Source organism: Coenobita brevimanus, chromosome 22 (assembly GCF_032717465.1).
Source record: "Coenobita brevimanus isolate Jiangsu-jjx chromosome 22, ASM3271746v2, whole genome shotgun sequence".
Lineage (NCBI taxonomy): Eukaryota > Metazoa > Arthropoda > Malacostraca > Decapoda > Coenobitidae > Coenobita > Coenobita brevimanus.
This window is the reverse complement of record NC_136975.1, coordinates 10,096,771-10,123,294: the sequence shown is the minus strand read 5'-3', so window position 1 is coordinate 10,123,294 and position 26,524 is coordinate 10,096,771.

Genomic DNA, 26,524 nt, shown 5'->3' with positions numbered 1-26,524 from the left:
CATTGCACTTGACATCTCAAAGGCTTTGGATCGAGTCTGGCATTTCCAAACTGCCCTCCTACTGTTTATATCCTTCTATCTGTGCCTTCATCGCTAGCTTCCTTTCTGGTCGTTCTATAACCGTTGTTGTAGACGGCCATCGTTCTTCTCCTAGATCTATCAACAGTGGTGTTGCTCAGGGCTCTGTCCTATCACCTACTCTCTTCCTTTTATTCATCAATGACCTTCTAAGCTGTACATCTAACCCTATCCACTCATACGCTGATGACTCCACCCTTCATCTTTCCATTCGGTTCTCGCAACGCCCATCTCAACAGTTACTTCAACAAATAAGGAATGAGGCTATGGCACACCTAATGTCTGACTTGGCTCATATCTCTGACTGGGGTAAAAATAATATGGTTGTTTTTAATGCATCTAAGACTCAGTTCTTACACCTATCAACCCAACAAAATCTTCCACAGGTATACCCACTAATGTATAATAATATTCAGCTTAATCCTGCATCATCCTTGAACATGCTTGGGGTTTCATTTACTCGGGATTTATCTTGGAAAGATCATATTACATCTCTTGTAAAATCTGCTTCCAAGAGATTGGGTGTCCTAAGCCGACTCCGCTCTTTCTTTACCCCTGCACAATTGTTGACTCTATACAGGGGTTTTATTCGCCCCTGTGTGGAGTACAACTCTCATGTGTGGGGAGGCTCCCCACATACAGCTCTTCTCAATAGGGTGGAGTCAAAGGCTTTTCGTCTCATTAACTCTCCTCCTCTTACTGACTCCCTTCAACCCCTGTCTCTTCGCCACACTGTTGCATCTTTATCTCTTTTCTATCGCTACTTTAATGGTCACTGCTCCTCTGAACTGTCTGCTTGCATTCCTCCACCTCTACGACGGGTGCGTAGCACCCGTCTGGCAGCAAACTCTCATCCCTTTTCTGTCCAACTCTCTAATGCAAGAGTTAACCGTAACTCCCAGTCTTTCATTTATGCAACAGGTCAGCTCTGGAACTGTCTCCCTCTGTCTGTATTTCCTGCTATCTATGATCTCCAGTCTTTCAAACGCAGTGTGTCCAGGCATCTCAAAATGATCGGGTCTTGAATTTGGCTCTCTGTTGTATTTTGTTTTTCTCTTGGAGGGAAATGTTGCGGGCTCATGGCCTCTGGTTCCTTCTTCCTCGCATAAAAAAAAAAAAATGAAGTTGTGGTGGAGGGAGGGAGAGGGAGGGGTAGACCTAGGATGAGGTGGAGGGATGGAGTTGAGAGATATATGAGGGAGAGGGGAGTGAGTTGGGGGGAGGGTAGTCAAATGGTGGGTGACAGAGCGACTTGGAGGCGTTTTGTCTGCGGCCACCCTTTGCGGGATTAGGGCGTCGGGCTATAGATAGATAGATAGATAGATAGATAGACAGAGTACAACTGTGGTAATAATTACCATGGCATAATCCTGATAGCCAGTGTTTAATGACGTGGGTATAATCAAGATTCAATTAAGTCGCTTGCCTCAATCCTCATCCAAATGTTGCCATGAAAGAGAAGGGCTTTTTGCCGATGTGATAAGGAGTGTGACCACGTTCATCAGTGTGCAAGGACTCGATGATTATAGTGATATAATTCTCCATGGTGACTAGTGTGTTGCCTCCTCTAGACACCTTCTGTATGGCGTCCTCATAACTGGTATACTGAGAATAAAAGACATAGTTTCAAAATGGAAAAAAAAAAAAAATGTGCCCTTATATTGAAACTGCGTGTACTGAAGACACAAATATTTGGGCCTGGAAGATGATAGTTTGGACGGGAAGCATGATGACATAAATGCATGGGAAATGGAGAAATAATAACTGGGTGCATCATGTGATATGGATACCTTCCTTTCTTGGTTGCTTTTCATGACAATATTTTCAGTCATACTTCACGACTGCGCTAATGTGGTAGGCGTCAGCCACAATGTTGGGCTTGATGTGTACGTTATAGTGAACTGTAAGACTACCCTTGTCGACTCTTGGCCTTTCTTCAGCCCTAACTTCGACTTTCCTCGAGCCACGGGGGTAAAGAAATTAGGGATCGCGATATTATTATGAAACTTCGAAAAATTTATTCGCTGTCCCTCGTCGTGCACCATTTAGTTACACATTCCATCAAAAGTCTGTATTCTAGATAAGGCCAGCCTTTTCGAAATAACTGAGAGAGACTATCTGTAGTAGACTGAAATTAATTTTCACAATCCATCACCAGACTCAGCTCACAATAGTTACACCGTTACGTTAAGGTTATGTAAAGTATTGATGTATGATTGTTTACTTCAGACTACATCGGTGCGAGTTTGTGTTGGAGACCATCTAGGTAGCAGCTTGCAGATATGTATGGGTGGAACGATCTCTACTAAATAGTATTGTGATCTAAAACTCCAGTATTAGCTGTCTGTATGGTGAGACGATCTTTAGCGGAAGCAGGTTTACTCATTAATGTTTAGAACGGGTGAGCGATTATCATCACCAGGGCAGCGGTGTATGGCGAGATAGTACTTTCATGCTTGGGTGTGATGACGTGTTTTCGTGTGCTCTCTTCTCCAGTTTCTAGGGCTGCCCCATCGGCACTAGCATTTGTTTTCCCACCCTTTTGGTGACCGTTAGGGGAGCTACTTCTCGTTCTTCTGCCCTCCCGGTTAGCTTGGTACAGTAGGTGTCTTTAACTCTGAACTGAGTTTACCAATGCTCTGGAGGACCCCCGTCACTGATCACTCTGAGGTGTGAATGAAGAACTTGTGGAAATCCACTGCCATCAGATGTCGCTCCCTGTTTAACGGCTTCTCTGGCCCGCGTACCTGTAAAATTACCATGATTTTCCTCTGTTGATGTGAGAATCTGTGTGGCAAAATGCCATCATACACTACTGAAGTATTGAAGAAGCATCGTAACAAAAATATAACAGAGGAGAATACGTTGCCTTCATTGTTTTATTTCCCCGAAAACGAAACCCGAATTTTTAAAATGTGGCACTTATATACTTCTTTTGGTCATTTTTAATGAAGTTGCTATAAAGTTGAGTTATATCTTGCCTCCTGAAATGTTCAATTTACACTATAGTTTTAGCCAGGCAGTTGTTTTGTTTCTGTCAGCCTCTCTTTTGGCGGAAATTTAATGATGATCTATTAAATTATTCTACATCAGCTAGCCGAGCTCAGAGACAGTCCCTGTTCCAAGATTTGGTCATGATTTATGCCCCTAGGAAAAATGTGCTACCACCACTTTCAAATAAGTCATATCAGATTTTGGAATGGGGACTGTCATTGAGCTCGGATGGCTGACGTAAAATAATTTAATTCATCATCATTAAATTTCCTGCATAAGAAAAACTTACTCGAGCAAAACAAGTGCCTGGTAAAACTACAGTATAAATCGAACATTTCAAGAGCCAAGAATTAATTCAGCTTTGTCGCAGCTTCATTAAAACGACAAAGAGAAATATAAGGTGCCAGGTTTTCAAAATTCTGGCTTCTTTTTCCTGGAACCAAAACAACGAGCACAACATATTCTCAACTGTTATATTTTTGTTACAAAGCTTTTTCAGTACTTCAATAGTGTATTATGGTAATTTACCACACAAGTTCTCATGTCAACAGAGAAAAATAACGATAATTGAACACGTACTCAGGGCAGATAGGCTGTTAACGGTGGTGGCCTCCAGCAGCAGGCAATTTCACAAGACCTCTATTGATGCAGACCTGGCCACCTGAGAGTGGTTTTAAAGGGTAGTCTCAGACTTAGGTGTTTTACCAAGGGTTTATTATTCCTTGCTTGTCTTTCTCTTTCTCACTTTCCCTGAGATGAGGAGGTGTATTATTGGCAGCATATGAACCAGGTAAATTACAAGTGTACCTTGGGTGTGGTAGTTCATCGGCCTGCAACCCCTGACGTACTCATGCGTTTCTTGTGTCAAAGAGGATGAATGAATGGGTTGCCAATTACTGGTTAAAACTGACATGTATTTACGATGCATGCATATAGATGACTGTAGTATAAGTAATCGTATGCACAGTTGTTTTCCATTAATGTCAAAGCTCATTTCACTGATAGATAAACTTTGCAGTGATAATCAAATGATATTACCCTCGCCGCGCTCATCACGTCATGTGAGGTGATATGAAGGCCACCCCTGGCCATGCTAATCGCTTTATATGAGGCGATGGGTCTCGAGCCATAATTTCAAGTACAAGGAAGTGTCAGTGGTTTCCATAGGAATGTTGACTCTCTTTCTACACCATCAATGCCGTTGCCAAACCCTGCCATACCGCAGTTTCTAAATATCGCATATTTAGTAATTCAGATATGCAGGCCATCCATGGCTGCGCTGATCGCCTCATGTGAGGAAATGGGTCTCCGTGCCATAATTTCAAGCATGAGGAGGCGTCAGTGGTTTCCACGAGAACGTTGAGTCTCCTTCTATGCCCCCAGGAGCTGTTGTCAGACCCTGCCACACCCCAGTTGCTATACACCGCATATTTAGAAATTCTCTTCTCATTTGTAGCCCAGCAATGGCAGATTCAGGCCCATTTACCTCCCACAGTGCTGGCAACTTATCACCGCCCTCACATCCACCCAAGAGACGTAAATTACAAAAAGGCGAGGGTGATGAAGCGTTCAAGCTCAGAAACACTTGATCTGATGACAAAAAAATCAACTTAATATTTAAAAAAGTCCTAAAACAATGACTCAGGGGAGGTAATCATGCTGATAAGAATTTGTGTGGCGGGGGTTAAGAGATTTTCGTATGAGGGACTGATCCAGTATGTGTTCACTCATCTTTAAAAATGATCCCAGCTTACATTGTTAGATGGTGCAGCCCATTCTTCATTAATGCTTTGAAACAAACAAAAAAAAAGTTTCCATAAAATATACAATGGTATTATCTATTTGTATGACATACACAGATGTGGTTACTGGCTAAAATATAATCCTTCCCTTCTCTCTCCTTTTCTGTCAAGTCTTCCATTGCTGGAAACTCACTCCCATCTTCCTCCCCCCCTCCCACTCTCCCCTTTCCCCTCCCAGCACCCAGATCCTCTTCTTCCCCCCATCCCCTTTTGACCCAGGGAGGTGAAGGTTGCAGTATCTGCCAGCTACCAACATAGTGGTCATCTCCCTTAACCTGCTGCGTCCTGACCGATTTTTTCACCACTAACCCCCTCCCCCCCATCCAGGCAGATTTTTGAAAATAATTTTTTTGGATAACACCACCACTTTTTATGAGAAACTTTAGAAAATGCCCAAAAAAGTGCTCACCTGAGCTTAGAAGTGGTCTAAACAGGTGACCCTTTAAAAACACCTGGTACCATGTTCTCTGGAGCTGCTCTTCTGGTGTTGCATTTTCTGTGTACCAGTAGCTATTGCAAACCACTCAGAATGGGTAGATATTTGTTCATTTGGTACAAGTTTATATGCTGTACAAGAATATATTGGCTTTCACACAATAATATAGGTGATATAAGCGTTGTTTCACTCACTGAACACATCAACATACCAGTCCTTCCTTGGCGTCATTATCTCGTCATCACTTCTGCTCGTTTCTTCCTCAGGCACAAGTAATCTTTGTCCTCCACATCGTCACTGATTGGGGAATCACTCTTGCCTTGAATTTCATACCATGGCACAACATGTCTTTACTGGCCAGGTCACTGGTAACAGGTGAGTTGCTGAGACAATGGCATGCAGGGGGGGGGGAGGTCATGTGGAGTAAGGCAGTGTCCCCGCCTGGCTTTGTGGTGGGTAGAGGAAGGTGTCCCACATATACGTACCAAAATCACATGTGAAATTTGAAAGATATGCAAATGACAGACCTCACAATTGCAAAACGTATGGGTACGTCAATGGGTGTGATCGTGCTAAAACGTGATGACATACTCGTACATCAGCGGGACGCCTCGGGTTAGTGACTGTAAGGCGGTCTATAAGCTGCTCTTATTGACAGTCTGTCTTTGTCTCTTTCTGTCTGTATATCTATTGTGACTACATTAACTAAAATTCACTGCCACCCCAACTGAAATGGGTTGGGGTATGGGAATCTGAAAGGGGAACATAACCTAATGTGATGCTCTCACACCTTTTAGACCTGCAGCGAGAAGGTGGCAAAGGGCTTGTTCTTAGAGTTGCTTAATGGACCTGATGGTATATATATATATATATATATATATATATATATATATATATATGTGTGTGTGTGTGTGTGTGTGTGTAAATATAATGCAAAACACAGTGAAAACGTTACTGATATTTATCACAAACCAAGACATCGAGGCATATTTCAATCCTAGCAGGGGGCTGATGTGTAAACAATGAACCTGCAGCAATGCACTCACGTCCTTCGAGGGCGAACTGTTGGCAGGCGAGAATGGAAAATCTACAGGGGAGACACCAACACCCTTGGAATATCAAAGACAATAGTTTCATTATGCCTTTCACCCTGGCCAGAAAGTGTAGACCTGAAGAGCATCCCAAGGGGATGCCACCAATGAAGTCCACGGTCGAAGACGATCGACAGCTATGTTATGAGAATAATTCCTTTACCAATGCATCAGCCATATGGGAACAAATAAGATAGATGTGACTGCCAAGACTTTGTGATGGCGGTTACATGCCAAAGGGATTTATCATAGGACACCAACAAATAAAGTAAAAACAGCAACTAACACCTAGGCATTATGAGGACACACGTAGATAAGGAGAGAACCATGTGCAGGAAGACTCGTGTTACATTCACAGGCGAAAAACGTTCACCCTAACAACACATAGCAAGGCTCACTGCTGGAGAAGAAATAAAGGCAGGTTTAATATTACAGAAGGCATCATACGTGCCCGTATATATATACAAGTTAATAAATTATGTGCATTTGTGCTATTTTCCCAGTAACAGATACAACACACAAAACATCTACGAAGAAGCACGTAGCCAGCACGTCAAGTGTAACTTGTGGGGATGTTTATGTCTCCATGGCGTGGGTTTGCCTCTCTCTCACTGATGGACACATTACAGCAGCAATGTATCTTGAAATTCTTGAAGAGGAATTTCTTCACTCTGTGAGCGGGACTACCCTTTTCCCTAGGCGGATACTGTTGGCCCATGACAAATGCCCGGTGTACACAGCCCAAAACATCCAGAGATGGTTTGACGAACATCCACACCTGGAACTATTGGATTGGCAATGTCGGGGATGTAATAAAGATGCAACAGTGCAGCGAATAGATCGAGGTTACAGGGAACCAGTAAGAGGAAGATAGTTAATGAGATGAAATGCCTTTGACTCCACCTTGTGAGAAGGGCTGTAAATGGGGAGCTTCCCCACACATCAGAGTTATACTCTAACCAAGGCCGAATTAAAAAATCTGTAAAAGTCAACAACGGTGCAGTGTTAAAGATGGCAGTGTCGGCTTAGCAAACATAATATTATGGAATCCGATTTTACAAGAGAAGTAACATGATCTTTCTAAGATAAATGCCAAGAGAATGAAACCCATGTATGCTCATCGTCGATGCATGGTGGAGTTGCACATTGTTAAAAAAGAAGGTACTCTAACATAAGATTTAGTAGTGTCGAGGTATGTAGGACCTGAATATTTGATGCATTAAAAACAAGATTACTTTTACCCAGAGATACGTGCCAAGTCAGATATTAGGTGCTCCATAGCCTTATCCCTTGTTTGTTGCAACTGCTGAGATGTGCGCTATGGGAAGCAAATGGAAAGGCGAAGGGTGGAGTCATCATCGTATGAGTGCATAGGGTTAGATGGTACAGCTTAGGTCACTGATGAGCAAGAGGAAGAGCTGAGTTGGTAATAAGACAGAATCCAGAGGGCTGAGTTGGTGATAAGACAGAACCCAGAGGGTTGAGTTGGTGATAAGACAGAACCCAGAGGAACATCGCTATTGATAACTCTAAGAGAAGAGTGGTGGCCGTCTACAACAGCAATGACAAGAAAGGAAGTTAGAGATGAAGCACAGATGGAAAGATAGAAACCATAACAGGGCATATGGATATCAAAGTTTTACACCAGACTCTATCGAAAGCCTTTGAGATGTCATGTGCAAAGCTTTCGCCAAAGTCCTGAATGGTTGCATAATGTGAAATATATTTTCTAGGACACTGTCAATAATTCTATCATCTCTGTGCAAATGCTTTTGCAGCATTTCTGTGCTGGTGAAGAGAAGGGTGAATATCCGACAAGATAGTGTCATATATTTTTAAAAATGCACGAAAACTACTACTGTCTATCAATCTTGCGCGAAAGTTAGACAGTAACTATAATGTATTTGTTGATAACAAATACATGGTGGGAATATCAGATCACCAGTTGTCCGTGTTTTAATACAAAACACATTGCCCTAAATGTTGTAGGTATTTAATGCTATTTTACACAATTATGTGTGCAGTAGGTAAATTTACGAGTATTCTACTTTTAATCGATTTGTCTTTGATGCAGTTGAACTGACACAGACGGTGAACGACAGTCAGAATTAAAAGGCTGTAACTGACATGATCTGGACTTCTTTTTTTTTTAAAGTACACGAGAACAAATGGAAGGTCAGAGTTGAAACCTGTAGATAGAGAGAGAAGAACGAGAGAACTTGGTGGACAATTGAATATCACCAGTCTACCAGGAGTAGATTGTGGAGCAGGTGGTCGAGTCGGTAGAGAAGTGGTCTCCTGTTCCGTAGGACGCGAGTTCGAATCCCGGTAGGGGCAGGGAACAGCATACGAGTAAAAATTTCGTTAAAAAACAGACTTCCCTGATTTACCATGAGCCTCACTAGCATGCCGTAAGAACACTCTCACAAATACTAATGCACCAGTCCTGTATACAACAACCCTAGAATGGACGATGGGTGTTAAAGCCGAAGTGGTGACATGTGGAGATGTATCGTCTACACTCTGCAGGATGTCAAAGCATTGAATGTTTCATACCAAGAGTGACAATCTGTCCGATTGATATTCTCTGACTTCATCCAATATCAAGGAAATAAATAGGAAGTCAGATTATAAATATAAATATATTACAAATAATACAAGTTCATTCAATACACATGCCACTAACACACAATATACAACAGTGATATCATTCAATAATACAAATGTACAATAGCCCAAGTATGCAGCTCAGTACAATAACCACAATCACATAACAATTCACTCTAGAGTTCTCCGGGTTTATAGTAGGGCAGTCGATCACTGGAAATCATTTCACACCAACACAGTAAATTACACAGTTATCCTTCGGGCAAGTGGTACTGCAGCCCAGGAAGGTGAATATTTGCTAGCTAGGTCCCACTGACTCATCAGTATAGTCCCTCCTGCAGCAAGCATCATTGTACAGTGAGCTTTGGGTGTCTCGAACGTTCCCAAACTCATGGCCCTTTGTACACGTCATACACATACCCAAAATGGCTGGTCGTTTTAATTAATCCTACTTCATTTCCTTCTCTTGTGTTGACTTTGTCTACATATGGTCTTGGAACGAATGGTTAATAACAGGCCTCTTTTGTTTTAGAGTTGACAAGTGCTCGTGGGCCCTTCAGGCCCCTCGCACTTGCTCCTGCGGAGGGCTCTCGCGCTGCTGTAGTGTATTTGAATTGTACGTACGGACAAAAAATTCTACGGAGATCCTATGACGGGCACCTGGGGCAGCGTTTTTTGGTCAAAATGTGATCGCTCATTAAATGTAGTAAAAATTTTTCAATCGTGATGGGACCAAGTTTTTTCACATTAGCGAATTTTTTGCTATTTCTGTGCCAATTTGGGTGCGATTAGAATGTGTAGTTTCGGCTGCCCAAAACACACACACACACACACACACACACACACACACACACACACACACATACACACACACAGACACGGCTAATGCTATAGTATATTAGAAGAATTCGTTAAATGGTCGACAATGCGGCTTCCGTAAAACCAGTTCACTGTATCATTTAATGAATTCGGAGTATTGCATATTGCAGGCATTTGCCAGTAAAGAATCGATGATAGGAGTGTTCTTAGACGTGCATAAAGCCTATGACATGACGTCGTGACAGTGTATACTAATGAAGCTCTGTAATATTGGTTTATGAGGTAATCTGCCCATACTTGTTTCTAGACTTTTGAGGAACAGAACTTTCTCTGAGAATTTGCCTCATAACAAAAGATCAGATGTTTTTACCCAGAAAAACGGAGTGCCTAAAGGCAGTGTGCTTAGCCCTACCTTGTTAAATATCATAATCAATGATATTCTGTCATAGGCTCCCATCCCAAGGAATCTTAAATACTCACGCTTTGCTGACAGTTGTACAATATGACACTCCTCCCGTAATGCACAATTTTTAGTTGGGCGAATTCAAGCAGTACTTGATTCCGTCCACCAGTGTGCCTTGCAGTGGGGACTTAAGTTTTCTGTTCTTAAGTGTGCCACTCCTGTTTTATCAACCGTAACGTCCCTATCTCGCATTTGACTTTGGATAATCAGTAGGTACCTTTTCAAAAATTTTTAAAACTTTTGGGCTAACATTTTGATTGATGATTAAACTTTAAATTTCGTTTTAATAATTTCTCGTTCGTTATGATTCCAATTAAATGTCCTTAAGTACCTAACGATTGCTACTTGGGGAGCCGACAGAAAATCTTTATTAATGGTGAATAAAGCCCTAATTTTATCTAAGCTGGACTATGGCTTGCACGAGTATGGGTCAGCACCTGATGCCATACTGAGGAGGTTGGATGTGTACCAGAGTAAATGTTTGTAAATGGTGCTTGGATCCTTAAAGTGTACAGGTGTAGCTCATAGTGGAAGTGGAAGTGAATGTACAGGCACAGACACAAGTAACGTCCTTGAGTTTGACGAATACATAGCGGAAAAATCGAAGCACCTGGAACACGCACTGGTAAAGACGCGGATTCACTGTATATCGCCAGTTGTAAATTTTCTTCAGACGAAACTGGGAAGATAATTGTTTCTTTGACTGTACCTCTCCTCTGTATTCGTCAGGATCATCTTGTTTCCTCATACGGCATACGAAGTGTTCGAAACAGTGATATTGGGAAATTGACCTGCAACCCTTTTGCATCAAGACCTCCGTCTTATGCGGGGTGTTCGTCGGCCACTTGCCACTCACCTCCACTTCCTGACTCAGAAGCTTGGTGTGAACATGAATGACTGTGACTAGTTATTTAATAATATTGTGTTCTGGGAGCCATCTAACTTCACTGTTGATTATTCACGGTTCCCAGCATCAAAAACCAAGGCGCTGGGGACGGAGGTCCATTGCTTGATTGATAACATCATCAGGCGTCATTTGGGGTCCCACCAATTGTGCACCAACGCCTCCAAGTTGAGTGAATGTGTGGGTGCTAATTTGTGGTTGACTGAGTATGCCCTCAAGTTTTAGTTACCGACTTCTACATCTGCGCTTACCTTTGAGCTTTTGCCATTGACAAATCCATAGAATGTGCTCTTCTCGTTATGACTAATTTGTTATTTATTCAGACTCTTATGTCAGACTTTGGGCACTTGCGTCTTCCATTACTGATTCTTATGAAATGCAGGGCCGCATCATTAATAAATTGCATTCATGCAACAAGTCCTTCACACTGATCTGAGTGACTGGTCATTGTCATATTTATAGCACTGAGCAGGCTGACTTTCTTGCGAAGTCAGCTGTGGAACTCGCGGAGACTTGGAACGATTCTCATGATCTACGGTCGAGTCTCTTCTTAGGAAGCATTCAGTAAATCTTCAGGGGCAAGGTCAGTGGACTAGACTGCATATTCCAACGTCCAAGCCAATCGTTAATTATTGTAATAATGCAAAGCGTTCCAGTTGCCTTGAGGAAAGAATTTTGTCATGGTTAAAGATGAGCTACACGTTTATCTAAAAACACAAATAGCTAAACCAAACATAATGGCCAGTGTGCTTACACTAATTGGTAAAATTCCTCGACTAACAGAACCATGCGACTGTAAATATTAATGCTTCTCTACATTACGAACCTTCTCATAACCTGTTGACTGTCAGGCGAGGCACAGGTATTACAGTAATATACGGAACATCAATATAGGAAAGAGAACCAAGCGAGTCAGGAGCTGTTCCATTTATATCAACAATTAAGAAACCTTAAAAAGAAAAACAGATTCAAAGCATTAATATATGATCAAAAAGTGAAATGCATCGCCCCAACAGGACCCCATCGACTATAAGCGACCAGTGCCTTTTATTGCACACTTGCACTCATCAACGGGTGACCGTCAGGCGAGGCACGTGGTTAAATATTGGGGACATCTGTATAAGAAACATAAGCGCCAGAAGCAGGAACTATTCCAAATAAGTCAACTGTCATCCTGAATTAAATCATACAAAATATTCAAATGTTCACTCGGAAAAAAAATAACCAACACAGTAAAAAAGTTACATTATTCTGATCAAACTGGTCTCACTCAGCAAAGACATCATTTCATTAATCATAATAAGATCCCCATCACCCAAGATGGTGAGAAGGGTGAAGGAACGTCTGCTTCGCTGCAGTATAAAAGGGAAGTACGTTCACAAATAAATCGCCTTCAGCGCAGGGTGATATAACCAGTAGATAACACCGCACCACAGATGTCCCAGTACATTAGGTCAGGTTAGGTTAATTAAAGTGAACGCTAAGTTATGTTAGGTAAGTTAATGTAGATTTAGCGTTCATCTAAATTAACTTAATCTAACCTAACCTAAACTTAACCTAGACTATCCCAGACTAACCTAACCGCAGCCCAAATTAACCTGGCCAAATTTAGCCCACCTCAATTTGTACTCAGTTCTCGAACGTACTACTGTAGGCATTTCACGACAATATTGATTTCAAAGTCTGTTTGTAAAACACACACACACACACACACACACACACACACACACACACACACACACACACACACACATTATACAGGTATTATATATCTATACATATCTATATCTGTCTATCTATCTATCTGCCTGTCTATCTATCTATCTATCTATCCATCTATCTATTTATCTCTCTCTCTCTCTCTCTCTCTCTCTCTCTCTCTCTCTCTCTATATATATATATATATATATATATATATATATATTGTGGTAGGTGGGGGCTCTCACCATCCACTCACTCGATGTAGTGCTGCTCTCGGATGTCTGCCCTTTCCTCTCCATCCTTCTTTCCTTCCATTCTCTTCTGTCTTTCTTTCCTTCATTCTATCCTTGTCCTTCTGCCTACGGGTGACTTTACACTCCCTCTTCCGTCTTTCTTTCCTTCATTCTTTCCACTTCCTTCAGCCTGTGGGTGACTCTGCACGGAGTGACAAGCCAAATGGTTTCCTGTGCACCAGGAAACCATTTATTATGCTGGGTGATAACCATATAACCAAATTTTGGCGCCTGGTGGTTTAGTGGGTAAGTATTGCTGTCCAGTCGGATTGAGCCAGTGAAGGTTTATATCCAAGGGATGGTTGGGGTTGATTCCTCGGGTAATGCCACTCAGGGATGAGTGAGGCTGGTCACTCTCATCTTAAATGTCGGGACCAACTGCCTAGCCTCGGGCTCCTACGCTCCTCATGGGGCAATGTAGGATTGGATGATGGATGGATGGATGGATATATCTATCTATCTATCTATCTATCTACCTATCTCTTTATCTATCTATCTATCACCTCTCTCTCTCTCTCTCTCTCTCTCTCTCTCTCTCTCTATATATATATATATATATATATATATATATATATATATATATGATGAGCCTCTGTGGTACAGTGGTAGAGTGTGCGTTTCGTACACTGGGGTTCGCGCCTCGCCAGGGTAATAAACTTTGGGAGAGTTCACGTACTGCATTGACGGACACAAGGGGTGCTGTGGTTGAACCAGTGTCGCTTACTATAAAGTATGCTTGCACCTAGTCGGCTTGCGCGGGCCGATTACACTTGGTTCACAGACTACACACATATCCAAAGCCACTCCAACACTACAGTTACACTTACAAGCACTTCTCACCCTACAGTACATACAATCTCTACGAGACAGCCTAAGCCACTTGGTAGATATACATTGGCTGTATCGTCCCTCCTTCGGGCAGGATAGGCCGGTCCTGCAGTGGATACTCAAATGGCTGCTGCTGCTGCTGCTGATGATATATATATATATATATATATATATATATATATATATATATATATATATATATACAGTATATGTGTGGGTGGGTCGGTGTGTGTGCATGTATGTATGTATTCGCTCTACTAAAAATAATTTCATCCATACTAAATGCTCTCAACTCTCCAACTCGACTTCTTCCCGCTCCTTCTGGCACCTTGCCAAAAATCTTTCTAACAACTTTACCTCATCATCCTTCCCTCCTCTTTTCTACTCTAATGGTTCTATAGCTATTTCTTCTACTGATAAAGCAGATCTCTTCGCACAGACTTTCTCCTCCAATTCCACCTTAGACGATTCCAGTGCTGTTCCTCCATCACTTCCCCCCTCTGACTTCCTCATGGCTGACATTAAAATTTCTTCAGTTGATGTATTTTCTGCCATCACTGGCCTCAGTACTAACAAGGCATATGGGCCTGATGGGGTCCCTCCTGTTGTTCTCAAGAACTGTGCTTCTGTGCTTACACCCTGCCTAGGCAAACTCTTTTGCCTTTGTCAACTTGTACCTTTCCTTCTTGCTGGAAGTTTGCTCTCATTCAGCCAGTCCCAAAGAAGGGTGACCACTCCCAACCCTCCAACTATCGTCCAATTGCTTTAACGTCCTGTATTTCAACAGTTTTCGAGTCAATTCTCAATAGAAAAATTTTAAGGCATCTTTCCTATCACAACCTTCTTTCCGATCGTCAGTATGGGTTCCGTCAGGGACGCTCCACTGGCGATCTTCTCACCTACCTTTCAGACTCCTGGTCATCCTCCTTTCGGGACTTTGGCGAAAGCTTTGCCATTGCACTTGACATCTCAAAGGCTTTCGATCGAGTCTGGCATAAATCTTTAATTTCCAAACTGCCCTCCTACGGTTTCTATCCTTCTATCTGTGCCTTCATCATAGCTCCTTTCTGGTCGTTCTATAGCCGCTGTTGTAGACGGCCATCGTTCTTCTCCTAGATCTATCAACAGTGGTGTTCCTCAGGGGCTCTGTCCTATCACCAACTCTCTTCCTTTTATTCATCAATGATCTTCTAAGCTGTACATCTAACCTATCCACTTGCGCCTTCATGATGACTCCACCCTTCACCTTTCCATTCGGTTCCCGCAACGCCCATCTCAACAGTTGCTTCAACAAGCAAGAGATGAGGCTATGGCACACCTAATGTCTGACTTGGCTCGTATCTCTGCCTGGGGTAAAAATAATATAGTTGTTTTTAATGCATCTACAACTCATTTCTTACGCCTATCAACCCAACAAAATCTTCCACAGGTATACCCATTAATGTTTAATAATATTCAGCTTAATCCTGCATAATCCTTGAACATGCTTGGGGTTTCATTTACTCGGGACTTATCTTGGAAAGATCATATTACATCTCTTGTAAAATCTGCTTCCAAGAGATTGGGTGTCCTAAGCCGACTCCGCTCTTTCTTTACCCCTGTATAATTGTTGACTCTATACAGGGGTTTTATCCGCCCCTGTGTGGAGTACAACTCTCATGTGTGGCGAGGCTCCCCACATACAGCTCTTCTCAATAGGGTGGAGTCAAAGGCTTTTCGTCTCATTAACTCTCCTCCACTTACTGACTCCCTTCAACCTCTGTCTCTTCGCCGCACTGTTGCATCTTTATCTCCTTTCTATCGCTACTTTAATGGTCACTGCTCCTCTGAACTGTCTGCTTGCATTCCTCCACCTCTACGACGGGTAGATGTGCACCTGTCATGCAGCAAACTCTCATCCCTTTTCTGTCCAACTCTCTAATGCAAGAGTTAACCGTTACTCCCAGTCTTTCATTTATGCAACAGGTCAGCTCTGGAACTGTCTCCCTCTGTCTGTATTTCCTGCTGCCTATGATCTCCAGTCTTTCAAAAGCAGTGTGTCCAGGCATCTCAAAATGATCGGATCTTGAATTTGGCTCTCTATTGTATTTTGTTTTTCTCTTGGAGGGAACTGTTACTGCGGGCTCATGGCCTTTGGTTCCTTCTTCCTCGCATGAAAAAAAAAAAAAACTAACAACACTGAGCCAAATGTGCGAAATTAAAAATGTTACAGCGGGTTAGAAGTGTTTTCCGCATTGCTTGTCTGTTTTTTATTTTTTTTTTCCGATATAATTATCTTACATAATTCGAGATATACAATCATGGGCAAAGTTCAGTCGTCTCCAGTTACAGTCAAGATAATTATATATATATATATATATATATATATATATATATATATATATATATATATATATATATATATATATATATATATATATATTACGAGCATATAATGGGAAAAGCGCTCCGTTACTTTGGCAGGACAGAAGTCATCTGCATCACACCAGCTGATAAGCGGCAGTTCGCTTGGGTCAATTCCCTTTCCACGTGCAGTAACCCACTCTAAATCCCGTATCATTAAAACCAAGTTCGTAAAGGTGTAGGCTAACTCCTAATTTGTTTTCATGCATTTAAAAAAATCGCTAGACTATAGTTGGATTGCATTCCATTTTACGTAATAGCATTAACATCTAAGTAGAAACGTCAAACATGTTTTTTTTTTTTTCCGTTATTAGTGTTAATAATAACGTACAGAATTGGAAGTTTACTTTTCTTTTTCAGATCTGTTAAAATGTTTGCCTGATGTCCTATTTCTAGGCAAAGTAAAGATGGAAAACATAATTCCCGAGACAGCATTTACCTTGCACTGGTCTTCTCCCTGGTGCCTCAAAGACTCAGCAGTAATGTAATCTTTCCTTGAAATATGAATATCCCTAAGCTCTTGGTTGGTTGACACATGATCTGCCTACATTGGTATGTGATCAACAGGAAAGAATGAGAAACCTGTGCATAACTTATTTCAGTACTGAGAATTGATATTCCTATTTAATATTTCTATCTTGTTTCTAGTTGAGGAAGTTTAAAGCATATAATTCAGCAGAAAAGAAGGGACTTTAGTTGTGGAATGGCTACCTCGATTTGTCAAGAGGAGAGGAATTTCACTAAGGAACTGTAGTAAAAAGCCATGTACAGTAAGTACAGATGTGACTGTAACATCTGGACAATTTTCGAAGAACTGTGCCTTCTCTATCTGAGCTCTTTTATCCTTTATGAAACCTCAGGTCAGAGAGTTCTCAATAGGAATAGACAGTGTATCAGTTAGTAAACAGTTTAAAGAAAAGGACATCACGTCAGTAAATCCAATCTCCATTTAGCAATGCAAGTGCTGTAAGAGACAGAATAGTAACCTTCACAGAGAAAGGACAGGTAGACAACCAGTTCGGTCAACATTCCTCCCGAATGCACAAAAGAATTAGTTACCTGAAAATCAACTTCATTGAGAATTCCTTGATTAGTCTGGCATCCATGGGGTCTTTAAGGGTGACGGTGCTATATGATTCATCAATATCCGGGGTGTAGTCCGCGTCGGGGAAGTAGCGAGCAGTCACTATCTTCATCAACTGACCGTTCACATTCTGGAACTGATCTGTGAAAAAATAATACCCTAACTAGTATAGCAGTAGCAAATAGGGTAATGATGATGATGAGAGATGGCGTATAATTTACATGGGTGGGAAATAGTGATGATGCATTACCTTTCCCAGAATTGTAGTAGTAAATATTTATGATGATGATGATGATGGTGATGATGAGAGATGGCCTATCCTTATATCAGTGGGAAATGGTGATGTACTACGTTGCCAAGAATTGTAGATGTAAATAGTTACGATGATGATAAATGAGACATAGTTTACCCTGTTTAACAGGGAGAAATATGATGATAATGATAATGCTGGGAGTGATGAGAGGTTACGAAGCTGGTAATCAGTCTCTTGGAACTGGTAATTATGATAAGTTAAAGAAAGTTGTTAAATCTGTCCCTTAATACATATTTGCTGTTGAATTAAAATGACTTTGAGATGTATTACACAACGATTTAAAATGTTTATATCATATTATTAGGGTGGATATTATTTGGAGATAATATAACTTGTCTCTCAAACATATACATGAATTAATTTTTACACTCCTGTATAGTTTTTGAATCTTTCACGGTTTCATACATCTCCCCTCACTCATTCTGGTTCTTATTCTCATATTGTCTCGTATGTGATTTTTGCACGATGTGTGAAACCAGGGGGATGTCATTCCGAAGAAATGTGCTTTTCCTCAATGAAAAACCTCTTTTGAACAGAAACTGAATGCCCGCTTGTCCAGCGTTGCAGTACATACAGCGGCGGTAAACCACCAACTGTTGCACCTCTCTTTGCTCACCTACACCTGAAAAAGAAAAATATGTTGGTATCTTTTGAGTATAACGTATCGCTAATAGCTGCTACACTTAAATAGTATATTTTTCGTGCAAGACAACTGAAGGGATAATGAGAATGAGAGGACATTCATGAGCAAAAGTTCGTCGACATAGCTGTTCTCATTGTCCTGCCATCCTTATTTCTCATTATTTTTCAAAAGACTCACCCTGTATGTTCCTCTCATGCTGTAGTTGTGCACTCCAGAGAGTATTACATTCACATAAAAATAACTCATGTAATACCTATCAGTACCACAGCTGGTATAAAAGTGTCATTGGACGTTTGCCCATGGCCGTTCCTTAACCTAACAGACGCCCATAATTGAATGTGGATGTCCTCCCTGTGACAACAGTACCGTGGCCAGACGTTACCGGGAGTAAGGGGAAATAATCTGTAGATGACCAGAGACGACACTGATTGTTGGCATATGACCATCGGTTTGGTGGTTGACGTAGCAAGGAGAGGCGCTGAAAGAAAGTTTTGACTAAAGTAAGATAAGATGGGACAACTTCTTCACAACCAAACATCCAAACTACTAAATAATCCTAATGACAGTTTTCTGGTCAGCTCTCAGTTATTTCAATAACTTTATCATGTCATCACCCATTCCCCCAATAAAATCTTCATATGTAAACACTATAAATGACCCGCAATGAAAACCGAACATCCTCCACAGTGCCTTTGCCCAAAATCCTACCTTAAAGAAGTCAGTCAGAACGTCCCTGTACTAGAAGTTGACCCTCCCGAAATCGATACATTTAAGATACAGACTAGATACATTAAAATAATCCATCCTAGACAATCTTCCAACTAACAAAGCTAACAGGTCCAGACGGAATTCCTTCAGTCTTTTTGATAAAGTGTTCCTTAGAACTTGCTCCTGCTCTAGTTAAATTATTCACACTATTAACTGGTACTTTTTCATTCCGCTAATTCTTGGAAAGAAGCCAATATCCGCCCAGTTCCGAAGAAAAGAATTTCATCTGACCCCTCTGATTACAGACCAATACGTATCACATCTTTTGGTAGAGTATTTGAAATCATATTTAATAATAACATCGTTACATGTCTTGAATCCAATAACTTCATTAGTGACAGACAGGACGGTTTTCGCCACGAAAGGTTCACTGTTGATATATTCAATTTCTTGAGACTCTCCATCCATCAGTCAATTGACCAACATGGAGAAACTCAAGCAGTTGCCCTTAATATTTTAGAGCTTTTGATTGAGTGTGGCACCGTTCCCTGCTATCGAAACTCCCTTGCTATGGCCTACCATCTTTTGTTCCACTTTCAGCAACAGACATAAGAGTAAAGTAAAGGATGTATATTTCAATTTCCACTCAATTAATGCCAGGGTGGAACAAGGGATCAGTTCTGGCACCAACCCTGTTCCTAATTCATATTAATGTTCTCTTATCTATCACCAGTAATCCCATTCACTCATATGCAGGTGACTCAACATTTCACATTTCCTTTACACTTAAACACCCATTCACAAAATTTAGTATCTCTAACTCGCTACTCATTACAGCAATCTCCATAAATCAAGACATCTAACATCACTGAACAGGGACAAAATAACAATGTCTCATTTAATGCTAGGAAGACCGAGTACATACAATATCACTAACTGACATATTGCCTGATGCCTATATTACCATCAGTGCTACCAATATTCCCATCTCTAATAGTACCGAGATTCTCAGAGTTTCACTTACAAATACCCTCAGCTGGACCTCCAACTCCCTTACACTCACTCCTGAAACTGAAAGTGAGGAATCAGAGATCATGCCACCAGGAGCGTATAATGATATGGCAGAATTCCATTAGGTCACTGATCGTCCACCAACATAGTGTTGACGACTGGTTTGCTATTCTAAGTGGCAGTACCAGCCAATAGACATAGACACACAGAGGGCACAACTAGTCGGCAGTGAAGGTGTTGGCCACTGGACGAGAGGTTAATACCATGGTGGGTGCAAAACTCGAGTGAAATGCTGTATTCTCGGTGGAACCATTGGTAGTACCAGTGCTCAGGATCACCACTATGGCAGTGGAGTGATCTGCTGGGGGTGGTTGGGTCTCTGTTTTGCTGGTGCAACTCACTCTAAAAGATACAGTAGTAGTGGCACTGTATGATGGTGGTGGTGAGTTCCCACCAAGATGATGTTGGCCATAGGCTTGAATGACGGAAAATGAGGCACACAGAAAGCAGCAAGGATCAGTTATACAAACAAGTTGGTAAAAGAAAATATGCATTCTGTAATAAGATTGTGAACAGTTGAAGTGGTCTATATGACGTAGGCTAGTTGCCAGTGCAGTTACTCTGACTAAGGTAGAAAAATGGATAGTGTGTGGAAAGACAAAGAATAAGAAAAAAAAACTATTAAAGGACGTTTATAAAGAACAACTGCCCAGTTCACAAAGACCACGCGACCATAAAAAATACTGGAAATGATCGACAGTTGTACTCGTAGGTTCACTGAGTTTCTCCCAGGAGTCATTAAGTTTCCTTTTTTCGCCTCTCTGTGTATGAAAACCAGACTTCAGTGAAGTACAGTACATTTTTTTTTTTTTTCGTGTATCCTCTTGTCGTTAATGATTTAATATTGTGAGGATATGCCGTCCTACCCCAAACCAATAACGGGCCACGCAATTCCAGTAGTTGCAGCAAAGAGATTCGTTTGAGTTATGAGAGGTAATTTCGTACGGTGATTCTCGTGATGTTAACGAGACCACTAATATATTTGCTACATCAATGACACATACACATGGGAATTGAAAACTGTTATAACAAAATTCGGATCCGCAAATTCCGTAATGCAACAGCCGAATTTTATTTGAGACCTAACGAACTTTACCACCTTTCACGAAAACCAACAAAACGAATATTACCGACAATTTCATGGAGTTTTTTATCCCATGGACCAACAATAAATTCATTATGGCCCCATAATTGGATCCGTATACCATCGAACTGAGAAATGCGAACTTTGTTACTCTTCCTACATTAGTATTCTCAACAGCTTATGTCTTTGCTTAGGTCCTCTTCCTCACCAGTAAATCTCCGCAGATTGTACGATAGTATAAGCTGTGGCACTTAGGCCATTATGAAAAGCATAGTGCAAGAGGCTATGAGGGTTTCAACAAAGTGGGTGTCAACACCTTCTGCCGGTGAATGAATTTTTCACTTTACTCATGCTATCCCCGGACGATTTTTGGTCTACAGTTTTACCGTGAAGAGAAATACAACCTTTAATAACTGTTTACCATGAGAGGTTGTCGCATGCTGAATAAAATCATCTGTTAATAGCAAGAATATCCAGCAAACGTATCTTATCCTTTTCTGGTGGTTTGTCTGACGTGCAAAATAAATTGCAAAATGGTGCTACAGGCCCTTCAAAACCTACAACCATGAGGCTTTGTACCTAACTTTTTCTGACGATGTTGGGCCCACGGAATTTAAAGTTGGAAATTAGCGGTGTACACAGCGTGAAGACTGTTGCGCAGGAGAGGGTGGAGAAGAACCAACTCCATGCCTTTCCTGTCACCTACCACCACAACACGCGTGTCTGCTTTCTTCCACATTCCATCTTCCTCAAATAGACTGCATGGTGGAAACGGTGAAATTAGATCTGGCATCTATTAAGGGAATAAAAATGAACATCTATCTATCTATTCTATCTATAGCCCGACGCCCTAATCCCACAAAGGGTGGCCGCAGACAAAACGCCTCCAAGTCACTCTGTCACCCACCATTTGACTCCCCTCCCCCCAACTCACCCCCCCCCTCCCTCATATACCTCTCATCTCCATCCCTCCACCTCATCCTCGGTCTACCCCTCCCTCTCCCTCCCTCCACCTCACCTACATACACCCCCCCTGGGGGTAGGGGGGTTTCAAGAATACTCCCCCAGTATCCCTGCTTGTCGTACGAGGCGACTAAAAGGGTTGGTGGTGGGTTAGTGCCCCACCCCGTAAGAAGAACTAACTAAAAAAGCAAATAAAAAAGCAAATGAACATGAAAGGGCAAAAATTGGGATTAATGTGTTTGGTTTTGCAAAAGGAAGAATTATGTTGTCCGGAAATATACGAATGACAGGTCAGTTTGACTGTGATGAAGCTCTTTAACCGGCACAAAGCAGTTGGTGATCAACTGTATACAGACATTAAGGATGAACAAGAATAGATTCCTGAATCGATGCCTGCGATTCTGGAGAGATAGACACCACAGAATCGACTCTAAAACTTGAGAATCGATTCCCCTATAGCGATTCGCCAGTAGCTTGATGGTGAGAGTTTTCGAACACTGCCACTGACTCATGTCACGTGTTGCTGGATTCGCAGGGTAAGTAAAGCAGAGGCCAGTGGTGGAATGTGAGAACTCAGTCCAGGATAGACAAGACAAGTCCGGCGATTAGTTGACCTCAGTGGGAGTGCCCCTGCATGGCATCGGGCTTGATGTAAGAATCGATTCCAAAATCATAAACATTATGACTCACATTAGTTTATCTATCAGCTGTAAAGGGGACATAGTTAACTGAGAATTATTCAATGAAGGTATATTTGTTTAAGAAAAATACCATAATACACAATTATTACATTTCTGTAAACAGACTTTTAATAATACGAGTTTTTTATGGTTACTTTTTTTTTACTTACGCAAGAAGAACGAAATACACAGTATTAATTAATTATTTGTGTTTTCGGTAACCCACTATGCTGTCAGAAATCGCGTTGATCGAGTTACACTGCCTAGTATGACCGACAGTATTTGCTTACTCTCAGGAATCGATTCTGAAATCCACTCCAGCGAATCCACTGGTATCGCATATCGGAACCGTCGATTCTGAATTTATCGTTTCTTGTCCAGTGCATAACAGATATATATTTCACCTCATACTACAGTGAATAACTGTATAACCCATTTCACTATGCATGCTATGGATTGTTCGTTCCCTTTCATACCTTATGTTCATTTGTTTTTGAGATCTATCTTACCTCACGAAGAGGTGGGAAAGATCAGAATGGTGAAAAGACTGCAGAAAACTGTTTGTGGATAATATGTGAAAACTGTAAAGTGGACTGAAAAATATTTTGCAACTTATTTTTCGTATTGTATTGGAACAGTACGCCCATTTTTCGAATTTATATCTGTTCTAGAGCATTTATGTGTGACGACCATCATAATCTATTGGTAGTCCTTTGATACAGCTTAGTAGCAAAGACGGAGAGATAGTAGTTTTAGACAAGGTTAAAGCAGACAGCTGAGTGACTGTGTAACTAATTGAAGCTAATGTTGGGAAATCCGGTAAGTAAAAACGAGGTGGATTGTGGAGTGGTAGAGGATATGAAGATCATATACCACAGGTTCCTGCAGCATATTTTCCAGACTTTCTAGTTAAACAAAATAACTTATATAAATCCTTCCATTCTGTACACACATAATACCTGAATGCCTCGTTTGTGTTGTTTGTGTTGGTGTCAAGGACGAAGATGACAGATCGGCAGTTGATCCTTTTGTTCCCCTACACCCAGGCTGGAAGAGCTTCGTGACCCAGGGTTCCATCTAATACCATATCCACAGGACTCACTCGCCTGGATTAAATATAATATTTTCATAATTCTATTCCATGAGTTAAGGTAACGTAATTATTCAAGCTCTTCAGTAGCTGTTTTACCCTAGCTAAGTTCAGGGGAATTTATACATCAGGCAGATCCAAGCCATAGTCAGAGGAAGAGACTTATCCGCAAAGCGTCGAAACATTTCATGTTCAAAGAAGTTCTGAGCCATGTTATGCAGGCTTAACTTGCTCTTACAAGTCTGTGACTGTACAGTTATCGTACCCTCATCCCGTGGATGTGTGTTTGCTTCCATTTAAGTTACTGTGCTTGCAGGTGGCATTTTGGATGATAGAAAAAAGATCAGCAAGTGTGCACTGAATTGTGCCAGATATCAGGCAAAATAATTTTTGAAACATACGAAATGCTAAAAAAAAAAAAAAAAAAAAAAAATATGGAGAAGATGCTATGAGTTGTGCTTAAGTTTTTAGTGATATCGCCGCTTCTAGGAAGGAAGAACATAGTGGAGAGTGTGGAACGTTCAGTGAGACCTTCAATAAGCAGAAATGGCAAGACATTTGAAATGGTGCGTGATTTGGGTCAACCGGACATAAATATGAAGATAAGTCCATTTTGAGATGAAGCCGAAATTTTATTTCGGTCATATCAAACAATTGTAACTGATGATTTCGGCAAGAGACATTGTAAAGCTTATGCCACGACTGCCGACTCCTGAGCGCAATGGGTACCGGGATGATCGCATCCACTGAACTGTTTCGTTGTGCAGACTCTGATGCAGACTTTCTCAAATCTATCATTCCTGGTGATGAATCGTGGATCTATGTCTCCAGGCCTGAAATAAAGGCCTAGTAATCAGTGTGGAGGTCACCATCATCACAAAGACCGAAGGAAACTCAAGTTATGAGCAGAACTAAAATATTGCTATCGTCATTAATCAAGATGGCATTGTTAATCATTAGCGTGCTCTAGAGGGTCAGACTGAATAAGAAGTATTACTTACAAGTTTTTCTCTGTCTCTGTGATGCAGTACACCGCAAATGACCAACAATGTAGTCTTAAGGTCCGTGGCACACCATGACAACGCACCAGCACATACTGCACATTGCGTTCAGCAATATTGGGAAAATCATGAGATCGCACAAACGCAGCACCCTCTGTATTCACCAGACCTTGCTCTGTATGACTTACTATTTTCCTAAACTGAAAATCCACCTTAAAGGAAAAATATCTGAAATGTGGGAGAGATTCAAAGGAACACGGAAGAGAAGCTTCACTTGGTTACTAATGAGGACATAAAGAGGTGCTTTGAACAGTGGAAAGCCTGCTGGAATAAGCGTATTGACTCACAAGGAGAATACTTAGTAAAGGACTACCCTCTATATATATATAAGTTTCGTAAAATGGTAAATGCAGCAATAGTCTCTAATTATTTAACACACCTCAAAAAGCAATCCGTAGCCAATTAACTGTGCCGTTATAACCTGGATAATTGAATGCCATCTGAGAATTACAGAGAGAAAGAATTAAGAAAAGGAGAAAAAAATAAAAATGGAAGCCAGAGTGAAATTGAATAAGAAAATTTTTATAAGGTAACGGGAGAACCTTGGGACAAACATCTGGTGTGGGTGCGAAGGAAGCAGAGGGAAACTGTAGAAGAGGAAAACGAGACGAGGGCAAAGATCAGAGGGAGAAATGCTGGACAGGAGGAGATCGAGATGAGGTCAACGATCATAGGGATTGCTGGAGAAGAGGAGACCGAGACGGGGCCAGGAATCAGAGAAAGAATTGCTTAAATGAACCGCAAAACCCCTGAAACTATTGTAAATAATTTTTTTTTTTTTTTAGTAATTTTTTTTTTCACCTGATAAAATTTCAGAATTGAAAGGCAGGATTTTTTAATATAAGAGTAAATCTCATAGTGTAGTTTTACAGGAAATTAGACCAATAATATCAGATATGAGAAACTATTGGCAAAATATAGTTCTGATGGCTATGAACTGATTGACAGCAATGTTATAAATGTGGAAGAAGGAAGAGGACTGATTATTTATGTAAGGAGAGATGTCTTTCAATTTAATTTCTTTGGAACAAGATCACTGTATTTATGTATCAAATTGAAAGGTGTGAGGGAGTCTTTAGTGCTTACATCAATATATAGTAGCCCATAAAGTAGTAAGGGAGATTATAGTTGTAATACTGAAGGTAAATGAAGTATATAAATAATTAAGCATACGGTAATATTAGGGGATTTTAATTTACCAAGTATCAACTGATAAAACAAGACCACGACAGTAGGCATCAGAAGCTTGGACTATCAGTTCATCGAGACAGTGAGGGATAGTTTTTTTGACCCAGCATATTACAGAAGTTACTAGATTAAGAGGTGATAATTAGGGAAGTGTGTTAGTCTTGTTATTTAGCATTGACGAGGAAATTGTGGAGAATCTAGAAAGAGTAAGTCCGATAGG